This window comes from Archocentrus centrarchus, unplaced genomic scaffold (assembly GCF_007364275.1).
Source record: "Archocentrus centrarchus isolate MPI-CPG fArcCen1 unplaced genomic scaffold, fArcCen1 scaffold_41_ctg1, whole genome shotgun sequence".
NCBI lineage: Eukaryota > Metazoa > Chordata > Actinopteri > Cichliformes > Cichlidae > Archocentrus > Archocentrus centrarchus.
Genome location: NW_022060267.1, coordinates 2,976,220 through 2,994,649, shown reverse-complemented (window position 1 = coordinate 2,994,649; position 18,430 = coordinate 2,976,220). Strand labels below are relative to the sequence as shown.

The 18,430-nt window shown below is 40.7% G+C and overlaps 1 long non-coding RNA gene across 1 annotated transcript; it reads left to right on the top strand.

The window, feature by feature from the left end:
- The first annotated feature begins 4,080 nt into the window (after nucleotides 1-4,080).
- Nucleotides 4,081-4,806, top strand: LOC115776921 (uncharacterized). The gene is made up of 3 exons (XR_004019532.1): nucleotides 4,081-4,159; nucleotides 4,585-4,660; nucleotides 4,759-4,806. It is a non-coding gene; the product is annotated as an uncharacterized LOC115776921 (long non-coding RNA).
- The last annotated feature ends 13,624 nt before the right edge of the window (nucleotides 4,807-18,430 follow it).

Genomic DNA, 18,430 nt, shown 5'->3' with positions numbered 1-18,430 from the left:
AAGTCGCCTGGTTTGGATGGGTTAACAACTGAATTTTACAGGTTTTTCTGGAAAGATATTAGAGAGATGCTATTCAAAGCCTTTTTAGAATGTATCCAAACGGGTAATCTTTCTAATACAATGAAGCAAGGCATTATTACCTTAATTCCAAAACCAAATAAAGATCTAACATCTTTGGACAACTGGAGACCCATCACTTTGCTCTGTACTGATTATAAAATATTAGCTCATGTTTTTGCTGAGCGTCTGAATAGTGGACTAAAAGACATAATTGATGAATGTCAATCAGCCTTTGTTAAAGGAAGAAGCATACAAAATCATATAAGATTGATTCTTGACATGTTAGATTACCGCGATTTTATTGACAGCGATTGCCTTATACTGTTCTTAGATTTTTACAAGGCATTTGATACTATTGAACATGCCTTTTTATTAGATGCTCTAAAATTTTTGGGTTTCGGAGATTATTTTTGTAGACTAATTGAGATGTTTTACAGTGATATTTATAGTTCAGTCTCCTTAAACCCAGGACTTAGCTCTAGATTTAAGATCAAACGAGGCATTCGCCAGGGTTGCCCTATTTCCCCAAAATTGTTCATCCTCACTACTCAATTGTTAGCCTTAAAAATGTATAATAGTCCGGAGTTACAAGGAATAAACATTTTTGATAGAGAATTTAAGATTAGCCAGTTTGCGGACGATACAGCTTTGTTTCTTAAAAACTATTCAATGGTTGAAAAAGCCCTCAATGTAATCTCAACATTTTCCAAAGCTTCAGGGTTAGGACTTAACATCAAAAAATGTGAGATTTTACCCATTCATAACTGTACACATAAAAACATTTCATCAATTAGGGTCGAAAATGAAGTGAAATATTTGGGCATATTATTATCAAAAAATCTAATAAGAAGAGAAGATGTTAACATCTCAGATTGCCTAATAAAAATTAAAAAAAATCTTAGCCGTTGGTTGACAAGGGATTTGACTATTTTTGGGAGAAGTTTATTAGTTAAAGCAGATGGTATTTCCAGGGTCATTTATCAGTGTAATTCTATGTATATATCACCTCAAAATATGAGAAAAGCTAACTCCATTATTTTTCAGTTTTTGTGGAAAAATAAAACACATTATATTAAAAGATCCCAGTTAGTTAAAAAATATGAGAACGGTGGCATTAATGCATTAGACTTTGAGGCCATGGTTGGTGCATCTAGGATCAAATGGCTTAAAACATTTATTCTGCAGCAAAATTCATTGTGGTTTCATATTCCAAATTCTCTTTTTAAGCAACTTGGAGGAATTGAATTTCTTTTAAAATGTGATTTTGAGATTAGTAAAATCCCAGTCAAGCTATCTAACTATCATAAACAAACTCTCCACTTCTGGAAAATGATATTTCAGCATAACTTTTCACCCCACGGATCCATTTTATGGAATAATAGGACAATTACTGTTGGTAGGAAATCATTATTTAGGAAAGACTGGCATGAAAAAGGAGTTATCTTTGTAAACGATATGTTAGATTGTTGTGGAGAGCCAATAGACTACTTAGCTTTTGTTAGGAAATTTAATCTTGATTGCCATTACAAAGATTTTGAAAAGGTGTCTAAAGCGATTCCTTTAGCATTGATTCAGTTAATCCAAAATGTTATTAGGTATTCAAAAGTGACCTTTTCGATGCCCACATTAAAGATAAACGAATGTGCCCTAGTTGACTTTAAATGTAACAAGAAGGTTATTAATGATGGTATAAGACAAAAGATTTATTTTGACTATAATAGAGGTTCCTTTAAGATGCATCCTAAGGCAAATGAAAAAACCAGGATTTTTGCTCATTCCAAGTTTGTTAAATGGCCTATAGCCCCTAAAGTGAAAGAAACCCATTTTAAAATCATTAATAAAATATATCCTGTATCTATGTTTCTTGAAAGAAGATTTAAATTTGATGTTGAGTTATGTGTTTTTTGTAAATCAGCAGAGGAATCTCTTGAACATTTGTTTGTTTTATGTGAATATTCACAGAGTTTTTGGACTGACATTGGGAACTGGATTAATCTCAAACTTAACGTTCCTTCATTTGATGTTAATTCTATTTTATTTTATGTGGAAAACTTAAATCCAGCCTTCTCTGATGCTATAAATATAATTGTTCTTTTAGCCAAATACCACATTCATTGTAATAAATGGAAAGGTAATAAGCCCTCCTTTTCCTGTTTCATGAACGAATTTAAATTATATTATTCATCGATATGTAAGATCAAAAAATGGAAAACTGCTAGAATCATCTCACAACAGATAGCTGAAAATTTTCTGTTCTAAGTCTATATTTGTTTGGTTCTCTCTTTTATTATTCAATTCATTACTATTGCATACCCCCTAGCTTGTTATCCTCTATGAGAGTTTGTATTCTGAAGTTGTTTTATACTGTTATTGTATTGTTCTTGAACGCTGTTTATTAAAAAAAAAAAAAAAAAAAAAAAAAAGTGGCTGCTGAGTCAGCCGTTACTACAGGCAGAGGTTTGTATGTGAACAGCAGCAGAGACACAGAGCCCGACGCCCCCTGCTGGATCCAGACTGTAACAGCTGATCAGGAGGAATCAGTCTGAGGCAGGAGTTTAAAACCAGTTAAATAAACACCAGGCGATCGTCGCTGAAGCACCGGTTACTTCCCCTTAGTAGCGGCAAACAGCTGATTAAGACGTAGAGTATCAGCCCGTAACTCCACAAACTTTTGTCCTATCAGAAAAATTCAAACGGTTCCTGAAAGCTCACAAACATATGGAAGCTCGTTTCCGCCACTAAAAAAAAAAAAAATCGCCATCCGTAACGCAAAATTTTGAGTTAATAACTCGAAATTTCGAGTTCCATCCATCCATCCATTTTCTTCCGCTTATCCGGGGCCGGGTCGCGGGGGCAGAAGCCTAAGCAGAGAAGCCCAAGCTTCCCTCTCCCCAGCCACCTCCTCCAGCTCATCCGGAGGGACCCCAAGGCGTTCCCAGGCCAGCCGAGATACATAATTTCTCCAGCGTGTCCTGGGTCTACCACGGGGCCTCTTCCCGGTGGGACATGCCCGGAACACCTCACCCAGGAGGCGGCCAGGAGGCATCCTAATCAGATGCCCGAGCCACCTCAACTGGCTCCTTTCGATGTGGAGGAGCAGCGGCTCTACTCTGAGCCCCTCCCGGATGGCCGCACTCCTCACCTTATCTCTAAGGGAGAGGCCAGCCACCCTTCGAAGGAAACTCATTTCTGCCGCTTGTATTCGCGATCTTATTCTTTCGGTCACTACCCAAAGCTCGTGACCATAGGTGAGGGTAGGAACGTAGATCGACCGGTAAATCGAGAGCTTCGCTTTTACGCTAAGCTCCCTCTTCACCACGACGGACCGGTGCAGCGTCCGCATCACTGCAGAAGCAGCCCCGATCCGCCTGTCGATCTCCCGTTCCCTTCGCCCATCACTCGTGAACAAGACCCCGAGATACTTAAACTCCTCCACTTGAGGCAAGAACTCGTTCCTGATCCGGAGATGGCACTCCACCCTTTTCCGGCTGAGGACCATGGCCTCAGACTTAGAGGTGCTGATTCTCATGCCAGCCGCTTCACACTCGGCTGCGAACCGTTCCACTGCGAGCTGGAGGCCCCCCCCTGATGAAGCCAACAGAACCGCATCATCTGCAAAAAGCAGAGATGAGACTCTGAGGCCACCAAGGAAGAAGCCTTCCGCCACCTGGCTACGCCTAGAAATTCTGTCCATAAAAATTATGAACAGAATCGGTGACAAAGGGCAGCCCTGACGGAGTCCAACACCCACAGGAAACAAATCCGACTTATTACCGGCTATACGGACCAAGCTCTCACTGTGGTTGTACAAGGACTGAATGGCCCGCAACAATGAGCCAGACACCCCATACTCCCGCAGAACCTCGGGTGTTCTTTGAAATTTCGAGTTATTTTCTCGAAATTTCGAGTTACAGATGGCGATATTAACTTGAAATTTCGAGTTAGCACAGCCAATCAGGATGCAGGAACGGATGCAGGAACGTCATTTCCTTGTTACCGGAAGCAGAGGGCACAGGCGCACTCGGGTAGAGACTGTGCTGCATTGTCGCCAGGGTTTTCAGGTAGAGATGTAGTCTAACGAGTGGTAACTATCTAAAAGGTATGTAATCAGTGCAGATTTTTTCCGTTATGCCTCACTTATATGAAATATTTTAACACCACACGCTAAGATCGGTCTGGGGGTCGATGTTGAAGTGGCGCCATGACGGCACTATGTGCACAGCTTGGCTTGGCTAGTCGCCGTGCTAACGTAGCTGCTAACGTTTCCTCGTTCCGCTGTGAAAATAAATCAGATGTTCAACGTATGTTCCACATGACTTTTCTCCCAGGTCATTCGCATCCCACCTGTCATGACATTTCGCCCCACAATTTGAGAACCACTGATTAGTGTTTAATTGCAGGGAAGGTATATTACCCAGGAAGTTATATTACAAGCTTCTCAACTACATTAAGTACACTAGACACCGAGACTTGATGATCATATGGTGGATTCATAAGTGATCATTTGTACATACTTGTTTACAGCATGGAAGACCTGACTGACTTCTTGAGACGAAGAGAAGTCTCTGAGGAAATAATACAAACCCTGGAGAATGAGAAGGTACATAATTCTAATTTTTTTTTCTTTTAAATACTACTTTTTTCATTCAATATATAATTGTATTTTCAAATATATATATGTGTGTGTGTGTGTGAAAGTGAATTATTTTTCCCTCTGTAGATCGATGCCAGTGTTATAAATCTGATGTCTGATGAGGAGCTGAAGACTTATCTACCATCATATGGTGATCGCCTAGCAGTATTTGGATTTTGCAGACGGCAGGGCAACAGCCGAAAGTCGACACTTTTTGAACGTCTGAAAACCAAATTGTCCAAAAGAAAAACATCTGAAGATGGCAGCAGCACAGCGCAAGAACATTCAGAACCAACCCATAAAAGAAATGCTCTGAAGACAAAGAGAAAAATAGAAATAGGATGGATGCATTATGATGAAGATGCTGATGTTTTCAAGCAGGTTAGAGCTAGACGAGGAGGAGGGACAAGAAAAATGGTAATTTGCAAGGACGCTAAGAAAAGTGACATATTACAGGTTGCAAAAGATCTGTTCTTTCCAAATGGAGGAAATGTTCGGGGGCCCTTAACAGATTTTGAATGTGATCTAAAGGATTATCAAGAGATGACAGTTGATGGTGGATTAACAGTTGGAGAAATGTACAATGTTACAAAACTAAATATCCTTAGGTTTTACCTGACCACAAAAAAAAACTGTAGACACTACAGACAATAACCTTTCACTCTCTTCCATGCAGGCTGTAAGTGATAACTCTTCTTACAGCAGTGACATTGTTTTTGTTGGACCCGTCTCTGACAGTGAGTCAATAAATTTGGACGACACCCTGGTTTTAACTCCACAACCTCGCCCAACCAGTGAGAGAATGAAAAGAGTACTAGTCGTTCACAGAGGGCAGGTAATGCCAGAGCTCATTTCACATTTTTGTGCTAATGATCTCAAAGATGTTGACATTAAAATCCAGCTTGTACTGCCTGATGGAACACCTGAAAAAGCTTATGATCATGGAGGAGTTGTAAGAGACTGTCTTTCAGAATTCTGGAAGGAATTCTATGACCAGTGCACCACTGGAACTGCTTACAAAGTGCCCTTCTTAAGGCATGATTTTGGGCAGCAGGAGTGGGAGAGTGTGGGCAGAATCATTGCATTTGGATGGGCCACAGAGAAATAATCTCCCTGTGAAAATTGCCCCTGCCATTCTGGAACAAGCTGCCTTTGGATATGTGAAGAGTGATATTGTGAAGAATTTTCTCAAGTTCATGCCTGAATCTGAGCGTACAGTGTTAGAGGCGTGGCAGTCAGATTTTAGCAGTGTGGACCAAGAAGAACTTGTAGACATACTTGATAACCAGAGCTGCAGAAGGATGCCAACAGCCTGCAATGCTACCGAAGTCCTAATGGAGCTTGCACACAAAACACTTGTCCAAGAGCCTGCCTATGTCATCGAACAGTGGGCGAAAACACTCAGCACTGCAGGGGAAAGCCTTTGTGATCTGTCTTCAGTGTATGAAGCCCTCCAACCAAATGTGAGAAAGGTTCTCAGGTGTTTCACTTTCCCTGAAACAATGACGACCCATCAGAAGGTTATTCAGAAATACCTAACTACATATGTGAAGAATGTTGAGAAGCAACATTTGTGCTTGTTCCTTAGGTTTTGCACAGGTTCAGACTTATATCTTGGAAAGAACATCAGTATCGCATTTAACGAACTTGAAGGTTTCCAGAGGCGACCTGTGGCACACACATGTGGATGTGTACTGGAGCTGTCAATAAATTATGACAGCTATCCCGATTTCAGTTCTGAGATGAACAGAGTGTTGGAATCCAATGTGTGGGTCATGGACATTATCTAATACTTTAATTCACAAACACTGGATCTGGACCCACAGATTTGTACAAGAGATTGTATTTGAGTTGTGCACTAAAACAGAACTGTTACAATGTGAATCACATGTTTCAAAACTGATTCCTGAGAAAGTTATTAGTGAAACACTAATTGAATTCAACTTGAGGTACAAAATTAGAGACTTGAATTTGTTTGTGTGTGTTCTTATTACACGGCAATATGTTTTGAAAACACTTGATTAATGCACTTCTGCAGAGGTGTCAAAGTGGCAGCCTGGAGGCCTTTTTATAAAAATTCCTATTGCCTCATTCAGCATCTGCGCATACCAAGTTAAAAATCAAAGTATCTTTACACATTTATAAATTTTTTCTATAATTTCATTAGCCATACTCAATCCAAAAAAAGAAGGAAAAACTTAATTTAAATCTGACAGTTTAGTTATCTAATGTTATAAAGTGAGATTATAGTGGCTCCTCAGAAGTTACAGTTTGAGACCCCTGCAGTAATATAGTTAATATATCTAACATGTTCTATTATAATGCACAAGTTTTAATGTTTACAAGTTCAGTTTTATATTATATGCCAGTAATTCAATAGTTATTTTTTGTGCACCTCTATTCAGCCATCTGGGTTATGGTGACTATGTTGCTAAAATGAGTGGCCATAAAGCATAATTGATATGTTTTTATTTTGGACTTCAGTGAAATCAACAAGTGCTCAGCTGGGGGTTGTTTCTTGATTTATCAGGAGGGATAAAAGTCTTGTTTCTCCCTTCTTTCATTGCACTGCATGACTGATTTTTCTTATTAACTTTTTTCCCCAATATTTTTTCAGCTTTAAACCTTAATGTTTTTGGTTCATAGAATTTTAGGCCACTATGTTCTTATTTCAGAAAGTTTAGGACATCTTTGTAAAATCTTGCCATTTTACCTGTTCTTATCTTAAATTCTTTGATATTTTACAAGTTTTGCACATTTTTGATTTGTGTAGTCACTTTTTTTTTTAACTTACTGCTCTGGATTAAATGTTAATTGCTAAGTGTCCCTGTTTTTGAGATTTGTGTATTATAATAAAGTATTCAAGGAGACTACAATGACAGAGCTCAGTTCATTTTTATATATATTTTTGGACAGACAATCATCACCTTGCTTAGTTAAGCTCATCTATAAGCTAGATTTTCTATATAAAAAAAATCTAGACAACCAAATTAGTAATTTAACATTATCAGAAACAAAAAATTAAGAGACATCAAAAATGAGATACAAGTGAACAAGGATTAAAAAAAATATCTTCAGAAAGCTAAAATCATAAATCCAGCATGAGACATATCACTTTACCTTAATGATCTCCAAATACCAGGTTTGACAGGCAGCATGTGTAAGATTTAAGCCTTTGTACATGAAAAAACTGGGATGTTCTCTTTGTGCAGACAACAATTACTGTAGAAATAACAACAACATACAACAACAATAACAACTCGAAATTTCGAGTTATTTTCTTGAAATTTCGAGTTAATAACTCAAAATTTTGAGTTAATAACTCAAAATTTCGAGTTATGGATGGCGATTTTTTTTTTTTTTAGTGGCGGAAACGAGCTTCCATACAAACAGCACTTCACAGCCATACAGGGGTATTACGGTATTTGTAGCCGGAAGTCCTCGAATGGCGGCACTTTTGAAGTACGCTGTGTCAACGTTCAACACGTTCGGAAGTATCCACGGGTTTCTGGAAGAGCACACGTAGGCTCCATGACAGACGGCTACTTCCACTGTACGGTTTTATACTTCCTGTTACCCAAAGTTACAGCCAGAGTTAATGACAAAATTCGGTTACTTTGTGCTGTAACAGGCAGCTTTATTAGTTGGAACATGAGCTCAGATTCAACTTGTGCTGTTGTCACTACATCAGTCTGTACATTTTTTCAAATTATTTTATTCTGTAAATTTGTTCTTTTTCCCCCAAATTATACTACCCAGTTGCACATCCTATTACTGTATTTTCTCCTTATGTTTTAAGTTTTCCTTTAATGTACAGCCTCTTATTTTTTTTACATTATTTTATTTATAGTGTGACACTACAGTACACAGCCTACACAAAGCTTTAACAATGCGTGTCTTCATGTAAACATGTAGCAGTTAGCAAGATTACAGCTGTGTGTCTCCTCGATCACAGCCTTCAGCCAGTCCAGTGTTTCTGTTTCAGTGATCTGAACACTCTGATATCCAGATCAGTGATTTACCTTCCACAGAATAGCTGCAGCATCACTGCATGATTTCCATAATCAGAGATACAGGAACAGCTGACTGTCTCCACCGCTCCACTTTCCCTTAGCATGACCCTTGCTAAGCGCTTAGCTTGGCCGATGCTCTGACTCGGCTCTACAGCTGCTTTAAGGAAAACAATGTTGCCTTGTTTGTTCAGCATTACTTTATTGATTTTATTGCTTTGAAGGTAATCTGGTGCTCTTATAATTACGTGATTCCTCGCCATCAACACCTTCAGAAAAAACAAGGTAACTGATAATGTGGATGTAGCTGACTTCAGGCCATAATTTCATGTCATTTACACAAGTGACGGGTGAGGCACTGTTACCTCGCTGCTTTTTAAAACATCCTTGTAATGTCTCCACCTCCGATGTGGTACCGTTTAGGCCAGGTAAAAGAAACTGCAGTGTTAAAATGTTTCAATGAACGGCAAGTGTGTAAGGCCGCAACCGTGAACAACAGCGCAAACGGAAGTAAACTACCGGCTTCCGCTATGAATTATGGGTAATGGCGCGAAGTCAGGGATACTGTGGATAAGGTTAACCAGTCTGACTGTGTGAGTGGAGGTTTGATTCACACACATAATAACCGCCTGACACACACACTGAGGTCTCAATCTAAAAAAAAAAATCATCAGTAAATATTTAGAGCTGATTATTGCACCTGGACAGCCCATCAGAAGCAGCTGATTCATCAGTTACCAGGTAAAGCTGGACAGCTATAGTGATTATAGTACTCTGCTCTTTTTCTCCACTAAAAGTGCTGCAGTAATACTACAAACGTGAAGTCCTGCATACAAAACAAGTTCTGACTTTGTTATTGTGGAGGAGGAACAGCTGGACACTGAATCAATTCAATTCAATTCAATTCAATTTTATTTATATAGCGCCAAATCACAACAAACTGTCGCCTCAAGGCGCTTTGTATTGTGGGTAAAGACCCTACAATAATACAGAGAAAACCCAACAGTCAAAACGACCCCCTATGAGCAGCACTTGGTGACAGTGGAAAGGAAAAACTCCCTTTAACAGGAAGAAACCTCCAGCAGAACCAGGCTCAGGGAGGGGCAGTCATCTGCCGCGACCGGTTGGGCTGAGGGGAGAGAAAGACATGCTGTGGAAGAGAGCCAGAGATTAATATCAATTAATGATTAAATGCAGAGTGGAGTATAAACAAAGTAAATAAGGTGAATGAGAAGAAACAGTGCATTATGGGAACCCCCCAGCAGCCTAGGCCTATAGCAGCATAACTAAGGGATGGTTCAGGGTCACCTGATCCAGCCCTAACTATAAGCTTGATCATAAAGGAAAGTTTTAAGCCTAATCTTAAAAATAGAGAGGGTGTCTGTCTCCCGAATCCAAGCTGGAAGCTGGTTCCACAGAAGAGGCGCCTGAAAGCTGAAGGCTCTGCCTCCCATTCTACTCTTAAGTATCCTAGGAACCACAAGTAAGCCAGCAGTCTGAGAGCGAAGTGCTCTGTTGGGGTGATATGGTACTATGAGGTCTTTGAGATAAGATGGTGCCTGATTATTCAAGACCTTGTATGTGAGGAGAAGATTTTAAATTCTATTCTAGATTTAACAGGGAGCCAATGAAGAGAAGCCAATATGGGAGAAATCTGCTCTCTCTTTCTAGTCCCTGTCAGTACTCTAGCTGCAGCATTTTGGATCAGCTGAAGGCTTTTCAGGGAGCTTTTAGGACAGCCTGATAATAATGAATTACAATAGTCCAGCCTACAAGTAATAAATGCATGAATGAGCTTTTCAGCATCACTCTGAGAAAGGATGTTTCTAATTTTAGAAATATTGCGCAAATGCAAAAAAGCAGTCCTACATATTTGTTTAATATGTGCATTGAAGGACATATCCTGGTCAAAAATGACTCAAAGTAATGCCATCCAGAGTAAGTATCTGGTTAGACACCATGTTTCTAAGATTTGTGGGGCCGAGTACAAGAATTTCAGTTTTATCTGAATTTAGAAGCAGGAAATTAGAGGTCATCCAGGCCTTAATATCTTTAAGACATTCCTGCAGTTTAATTAATTGACTGGCTTCATTGATAGGTAAAGCTGAGTATCATCTGCATAACAATGAAAATTGATGCAGTGCTTTCTAATAATACTGCCTAAGGGAAGCATGTATAATGTAAATAAAATTGGTCCTAGCACAGAACCCTGTGGAACTCCATAATTAACCTTAGTGTGTGAAGAAGACTCCCCATTTACATGAACAAATTGGAGTCTATGAGATAAATATGATTCAAACCACTGCAGTGCAGTACCTTTAATACCTATAGCAAGCTCTAATCTCTGTAATAAAATGTTATGGTCAACAGTATCAAAGCTGCACTGAGGTCCAACAGGACAAGAACAGAGATGAGTCCACTGTCAGAGGCTCTAAGAAGATCATTTGTAACCTTCACTAATGCTGTTTCTGTACTGTGATGAATTCTGAAACCTGACTGAAACTCTTCAAATAAACCGTTCCTCTGCAGATGATCAGTTAGCTGTTTTACAACTACTCTTTCAAGAATCTTTGAGAGAAAAGGAAGGTTGGAGATTGGCCTATAATTAGCTAAGACAGCTGGGTCAAGTGATGGCTTTTTAAGTAGAGGTTTAATTACAGCCACCTTGAAGGTCTGTGGTACATAGCCAACTAATAAAGACTGATTGATCATTTTTAAGATTGAAGCATCAATAATTGGAAAGACTTCTTTGAACAGTCTAGTAGGAATGGGATCTAATAAACATGTTGCTGGTTTGGAGGAAGTAACTATTGAAGTTAACTCTGAAAGATCAACTGGAGCAAAAGAGTCTAAACAAATACCAGCAGTGCTGAAAGCAGCCGAACATGAAGAATAATCTTTGAGATGGTTATGAATAATTTTTTTGTCTAATGTCTAAAATTTTATTTGTAAAGAAATCCATGAAGTCTCTACTTGTTAAAGTGAAAGGAATACTCGACTCTACAGAGCTCTGACTCTTTGTCAGCCTGGCTACGGTGCTGAAAAGAAACCTGGGGTTGTTCTTATTTTCTTCAATTAATGATGAATAGTAAGATGTCCTAGCTTTACGGAGGGCTTTTTTATAGAGCAACAAACTCTTTTTCCAGGCTAAATGAGCATCTTCTAATTTAGTGAGACGCCATTCCCTCTCCAGCTTTCGGGTTATCTGCTTTAAGCTGTGCGTTTGTGAATTATACCACGGAGTCAGGCACTTCTGATTTGAAGCTTTCCTTTTCAGAGGAGCCACAGTATCCAAAGTTATACGCAGTGAGGATGTAAAACTATTGACGAGATAATCAACCTCACTGGGAGCAGAGTTTAGGTAGCTGCTCTGCACTGTGTTGGCACTGAAGAGCATAACAATGAAGGAATTAGATCCTTAAACTTAGTTACAGCACTTTCAGAAAGACTTCTACTGTAATAAAACTTATTCCCCACTGCTGTGTAATCCATTAAAGTAAATGTAAATGTTACTAAGAAATGATCAGACAGGAGGGGGCTTTCAGGGAATACTGTTAGGTCTTCAGTTTCTATGCCATATGTTAGGACAAGATCCAGAGTATGATTAAAGTGGTGGGTGGGCTCCTTTACATTTTGAGAGAAGCCAATTGAATCTAACAATAGATTAAATGCAGTGTTGAGGCTGTCATTCTCAGCATCTACATGGATGTTAAAATCACCCACTATAATGATTTTATCTGAACTGAGCACTAAATCAGATAAAAAGTCTGAGAAATCAGACAGAAACTCAGAGTAAGGACCAGGTGGACGATAGATAATAACAAATAAAACAGGTTTTTGAGTTTCCCAATTAGGATGGACAAGACTAAGAGTCAGGCTTTCAAAAGAATGAAAACTTTGTCTGGGTCTTTGATTAATTAATAAGCTGGAATTGAAGATTGCAGCTAATCCTCCTCCTCGACCTGTGCTTTGAGCATTCTGACAGTTACTGTGACTCGGGGGTGTTTTATTCTTGTTCGTTTCTTTCTTGTAATTACTCAAAGAGCACAAACTCGGTCCACTTTAACCCATCGGGTTTTTAACTTTATTAATTCAGGCGGGTAAACAACAATACAGCTCGGTCTGGATGCTCTGCTATATCCGCTTCCGGCCCCTAAAAACTGTCCGAGCGCTCCACCTATACAAACAGTAGTTCCTATTGTAACATTGCTTTTCTTTTCAGAATTACAGCTTCCCCTTAATTTCAACATCTGACTAGTACCTCTGAAAACAAACTGTTCATCTTTAGTGACCTCTGAAAAATTCAAAACAAAACATTGACTGTCACATGACTCGCATCATTCCGAGCCTGAACATAGCTTATCCCCATTTCAACATATGCAGTACAGTTTTTTTTTTTCTTTTTTTTTTTCAGTTCAGAGTGCATTTCTTTATAACAGGTAATTATTAACATAAACATATTCCTTTTTCCCTTTTCTGTTTTAAACACTTAGTCATTTTCCCCATTTTGATGTAAACCCCCCAAAGGCCATGAGCAACACTGAGTAATTTATCTGTGTGACAGGACATAGTCCTTATAGTGTTGTGGCATCTTGACTGTGCGACCTGCTCTGGTTGTGACAGTGGTCTCTCCGCTACCAATGTCCTTTGGTGTGTGGTCTAAAACCCTGTGCGGAGGATGGACAGACTCTGCCTGACCCTGTCCTGTAACCTCTGCCTGAATTGGGAAGTTGATGTCCACATCGACGGGGTCCCTGACTGCCCTTTCCGGAACCAGTCTGAGGTGTCTGCAGTTTCTCCTGATGACAGTCCCAGATTGCAGTTGTATCTCATAGGACCTTTCATCGATCCGTGACAGCACCTTGCCGCATCTCCAGACGGTCTGTGGTGGGGATGGCTGTATCCTCACTGAGTCCCCACTTTTAAGCACAGGCAGATCCTTGGCTGAGCGGTTGTAGTAGGTGCTTTGATGTGTTTGCCTGTTCGTCAGTTCCCGTTGAACTTGAACAACCCTTGGTTTCAGCAAGCTCCTTTTCATTGGTAACAATGTTTTGGTGCGCCGACTGAGCAGTCTTTGTGCTGGACTGGTGTTCAGGCCCAGCGACGGTGTGTTACGGTGGTCCAGCAAGGAAAGATAGGGGTCCTGTCCTGCGGCTTTGGCTTTGTGCAGAAGTCGTTTTGCTGTCTTAACAGCTGATTCTGCTTTGCCGTTGCTCTGAGGATAACCTGGAGATGAGGTCTTATGTTGAAATCCCCACAGTTGGCTAAATTCTTGTGACACATATTCTGGGCCATTGTCTGAAATCACTATATCTGGTATACCTTGACGGGCGAAATGAGCCTTAAGTTTCTTTATCACCGTGGTTGATTTTGTGTCAGCCAGGTAATCTATTTCCCAGAAATTTGAGAAATAATCCACTGTGATGAGGTAGTCCCTGTTATCAAACATAAACAGGTCTGTGCCCACCTTAGCCCATGGCCTGTTTGGCACTTCATGTGGTATTAGTGTTTCCTTTTGCTGTTTGTCATCCATGGACCGGCAAATGTCACACTTTGCTATGTACTGTTTAATCTGCTCATTCATGCCTAGCCAGTAAACGCACTCTCTTGCCCTTCTAAGACATCCTTCGACACCCAGGTGAGATGCATGTATACGGCTGGTGATTTCGGTTCTCATGGCATCTGGTATAACTGCACGCTCCCCTCTGAAGACTATCCCATGCTGGTAACTGAGTTCCTCTTGGAATGAAAAATAAGGCCTGATTTCACTCAGCACATGCAGCTTGTTCTTTGGCCATCCCCATGTCATTGTGTTGATGAGAAGCTGCAGTGTTTTATCCTGTTCTGTGGCTGTCTTTATCTCCTGTAGTCTGTCTGCTGAGATCGGTAAATGTTGTACCATGTTAACTGTTTCTAGCTCAGCCTCCACAGGTACGTCCTCCAGAGGATAGGCTCTGCTAAGGGTGTCTGCTAGCACTAAATCCCTTCTTGGCACATACAAGACTTCTGTATCATATTTCTGTATGCGCAGCATCATACCCTGCAGCCTTTTGGGAGCACTCAGCAATGGTTTTTGCACTATGGTTTCTGATGGCTTGTGATCGCTCTGAACAGTCACTTTGTGGCCATATGTGTACTGATGAAATTTCTCCAGGCCAAAAACCATTGCCAGAAACTCCTTTTCTATCTGTGCATATCCTTGTTCTGTTTTTGTTAGTGCTCTACTAGCAAAAGCAACTGGCTTGCCCATTTGCATCAGTGCTGCACCTAATCCGGTGTCTGATGCGTCACTCTGCAATGTCAGCTCTTCTTCTGGGTTATAGTACTTTAACACAGGGGCATTTGTTATTGTCTTTTTTAGATTAAGGAACGCCTCCTCTTGTTCTGCATTCCATGTCCACTCACTATCCTTGTGTGTCAAGTCTCTTAACACTTTACAGTGATCTGACAGGTGAGGGCAAAACTTGGTTAAGTAATTAGCCATACCTATCAGTCTTTGCACTGCTTTCACATCTGTCGGCGCTGGCATCTGCTCAACAGCACGCACCTTTTCAGGGTCTGGTTTGAGGCCATCCGCAGTCAGGCGGTGTCCGATGTATGTAGTCTCCTTCTGTTTCAATCTGAACTTGTCTGCATTCAGTTTTATATTCTTTTCTTTGCATCTGTCCAAAAACGGCTTCAATTTTCTGTCGTGATCTTGCTCTGCCTCCTCTTCCGTCTCTCCCTGTCCTGTGATCAGAATGTCATCCGCTATGATGTACAGTCCAGGCATATTGTCTAGTGCTTGCATCAGTTTTCTCTGAAAGATTTCTGGGGCTGTACTTATCCCCATTGGCATCCTCAGCCATCTATACCGACCAAATGGAGTGGCAAACGTCGTCACATAGCTGGACTCCTCCTCCAGCTGTACATGCCAAAATCCACTCTTGACGTCGCACACTGTGAACACTTTAGCTTTCGACAGGTCTGGTAGAATGTCCTCAATAGTTGGCAGTGGAAAGTGACTATGCCTTAGTGCTTTGTTCAAAGGTTTGGGATCGATACACACTCTAGGCTTGCCATTTTGTTTTTGGACAGCCACCATAGCACTGATCCATTCTGTACTGCATTCCACAGGTGTGATTATCCCTCTCTGTTGTAGATTTTGTAGTTCTTCTTTAAGCGGTTTCATTAAAGCCACTGGTACACGTCTCTTTGGTAGCTGTACTGGCTTTACTGTACTGTCTACCTCCATTTTATATTTTCCCTCTAAACACCCATCTCCAGTGAATACATCAGCGTATCTCACTTTAATCTGCTCCACCGTCCAGGGTTCTATTGCAGGTTTTTCTGCCGTTGTGACTATGCTATCAATTGCCATGATGTTTTCATAGTGCACTTTAATCAGCTTCATTGCCTCACTGGCTTTCCTACCAATCAAAGGCATTACTCCATCTGTATCCACCACTTGGAACTCCAGTCGGTACAGTTTATTGTTTCTTGGGTTTCTTATCTTAACTTTACACTTCCCTATAGGTCTCAGTTTGCTTTTGTTGTACATGACTAGCACACTTTTGGTATGTTCCAACTCAACGTCTGGATTTAGCAGGTTGATTGGGATAATGTTGCAGCTAGCTCCACAGTCTATTTGAAATTGTACTGTGTTTTTCCCTAGCAGCATACCTGCGTACAGAAGCTGAGAGTCTTTTTTAACTGTACCTGTCTCTTTTCTTTCTTTTATTCCCTTGTCTTCACCACATCTTGTCTCCTCAGTGTCCACCTTCTCCATCTCTGTTGAGGTGACACTGGCGATATCCTCATATTCATCGCTCACACTTTCTGTCTTTATGTTACTCACATGTTTGTGTCTTGTCCGTTCCATTTTTGCTTTGCATTTAGCTGCAAAATGGTTCTTTGTGCCACACTTTTTCCCAAATGCAGGACATTTTTCTTTCCTCTTCTCATGCGTTTTCCCACAGAATTTACACTGCACTGTGTTGCTGTCTGTACACTGGTACTGTGCTCCTTGCACAGCATGCACCTCTTCTGCAATTGCGCTGGTGATTGCTTTCACATTCTCCTTGGACAGTTCGGCCGCTCTGCACAGTTGAAGACATGTGTCCAGTGTGAGGTTCTTTTCACGAAGCAGGCGTTCTCTCATGCTTGTATTGTTACCTCCACACACAATCCTGTCCCGAATCAGCGAATCCCTTAATGTCCCAAAGTTGCACGTTTTTGCTAGCAGTCTTAGTTCAGTAACATAGCTGTCAATGCTCTCGCTGGCCCCCTGACTCCTAGTAAAGAAACGATAGCGTTCCACCGTCTCATTCACGCCGGGGTTGCAATGATCATCAAACTTCTTGATGACATCCTCTAGCTTCCAAGCATCATGAGCAGTATCTCCCATCAGCGTGTCCAAAAGGTCTCTGCCACTGTCACCGACTAGATAGCTGAACAGCTTTACCTTCTGTGTGTCGTCTGCATCTGTCAGCGTTAGATCCACATACAGCGGGAACTCGTCCCTCCAGTTCTTCCATGTCTTTGCGATGTTGCTGGAATCCAGGCATAGCGTCCGTGGCAGCTTCAGGCCATCCATGACGTGTTGTAGTGGTCTCTCTCCTCGTTAGCTGTCGCTACCGCTAGACGGCACACACTGTAGTGCTACGCTACTGTAATCCAGACCAAGTCCTCGCCGCTGCCACCATGTTTTATTCTTGTTCGTTTCTTTCTTGTAATTACTCAAAGAGCACAAACTCGGTCCACTTTAACCCATCGGGTCTTTAACTTTATTAATTCAGGCGGGTAAACAACAATACAGCTCGGTCTGGATGCTCTGCTATATCCGCTTCCGGCCCCTAAAAACTGTCCGAGCGCTCCACCTATACAAACAGTAGTTCCTATTGTAACAGGGGGTGTTGATTCATTTAAACTAACATATTCATCCTGCTGTAACCAGGTTTCTGTAAGGCACAATAAATCAATACGTTGATCAATTATTAAATCATTTACTAATAGGGACTTGGAAGAGAGAGACCTAATGTTTAATAATCCACATTTAATTGTTTTATTTTTTGGTGCAGTTGATGAAGCTGTATTATTTATTGTTTTTGAATTTTTATGCTTAAATAGCTTTTTGCTGATTTTAGCTTTGGTTTTTGGTGGTCTGGAAGCAGGCACCGACTCTATGGGGATGGGGTTTTGGGGGGATGGCAGGAGGAGAGAAGCTGCAGAGAGGCGTGTAAGACTGCAACTCTGCTTCCTGGTCTCAACCCTGGGTAGTCAGTTTTTAGGAGGGTTAATAAATTTGGCCATATTTCTAGAAATGAGAGCTGCTCCATCCAAAGTGGGATGGATGCCGTCTCTCCTAACAAGACCAGGTTTTCCCCAGAAACTTTGCCAATTATCTATGAAGCCCACGTCGTTTTTTGGACACCACTCAGACAGCCAGCGATTCAAGGAGAACATGCGGCTAAACATGTCGCTCCTGGTCTGATTGGGGAGTATGGAGCCAGAACAGTGCCACTAAAAAACGAAACCAAAAAATCAACTAAAACTGAAAAATTAAACATCCACATTGAAATAAATGAAGTTAAAACAGTTTTTTTACACACAAAAAAAAAAGTTTTATTGAAAAATAACATATAAACCTTTAAGATCACAGCTTTAAGCAAAAAAAAGTTTACACTATCTTTTTTTCGTTGACTGAGTTTTTTTTTACGCTTGTTTGACTTTTTTTTTCGCTTACGCT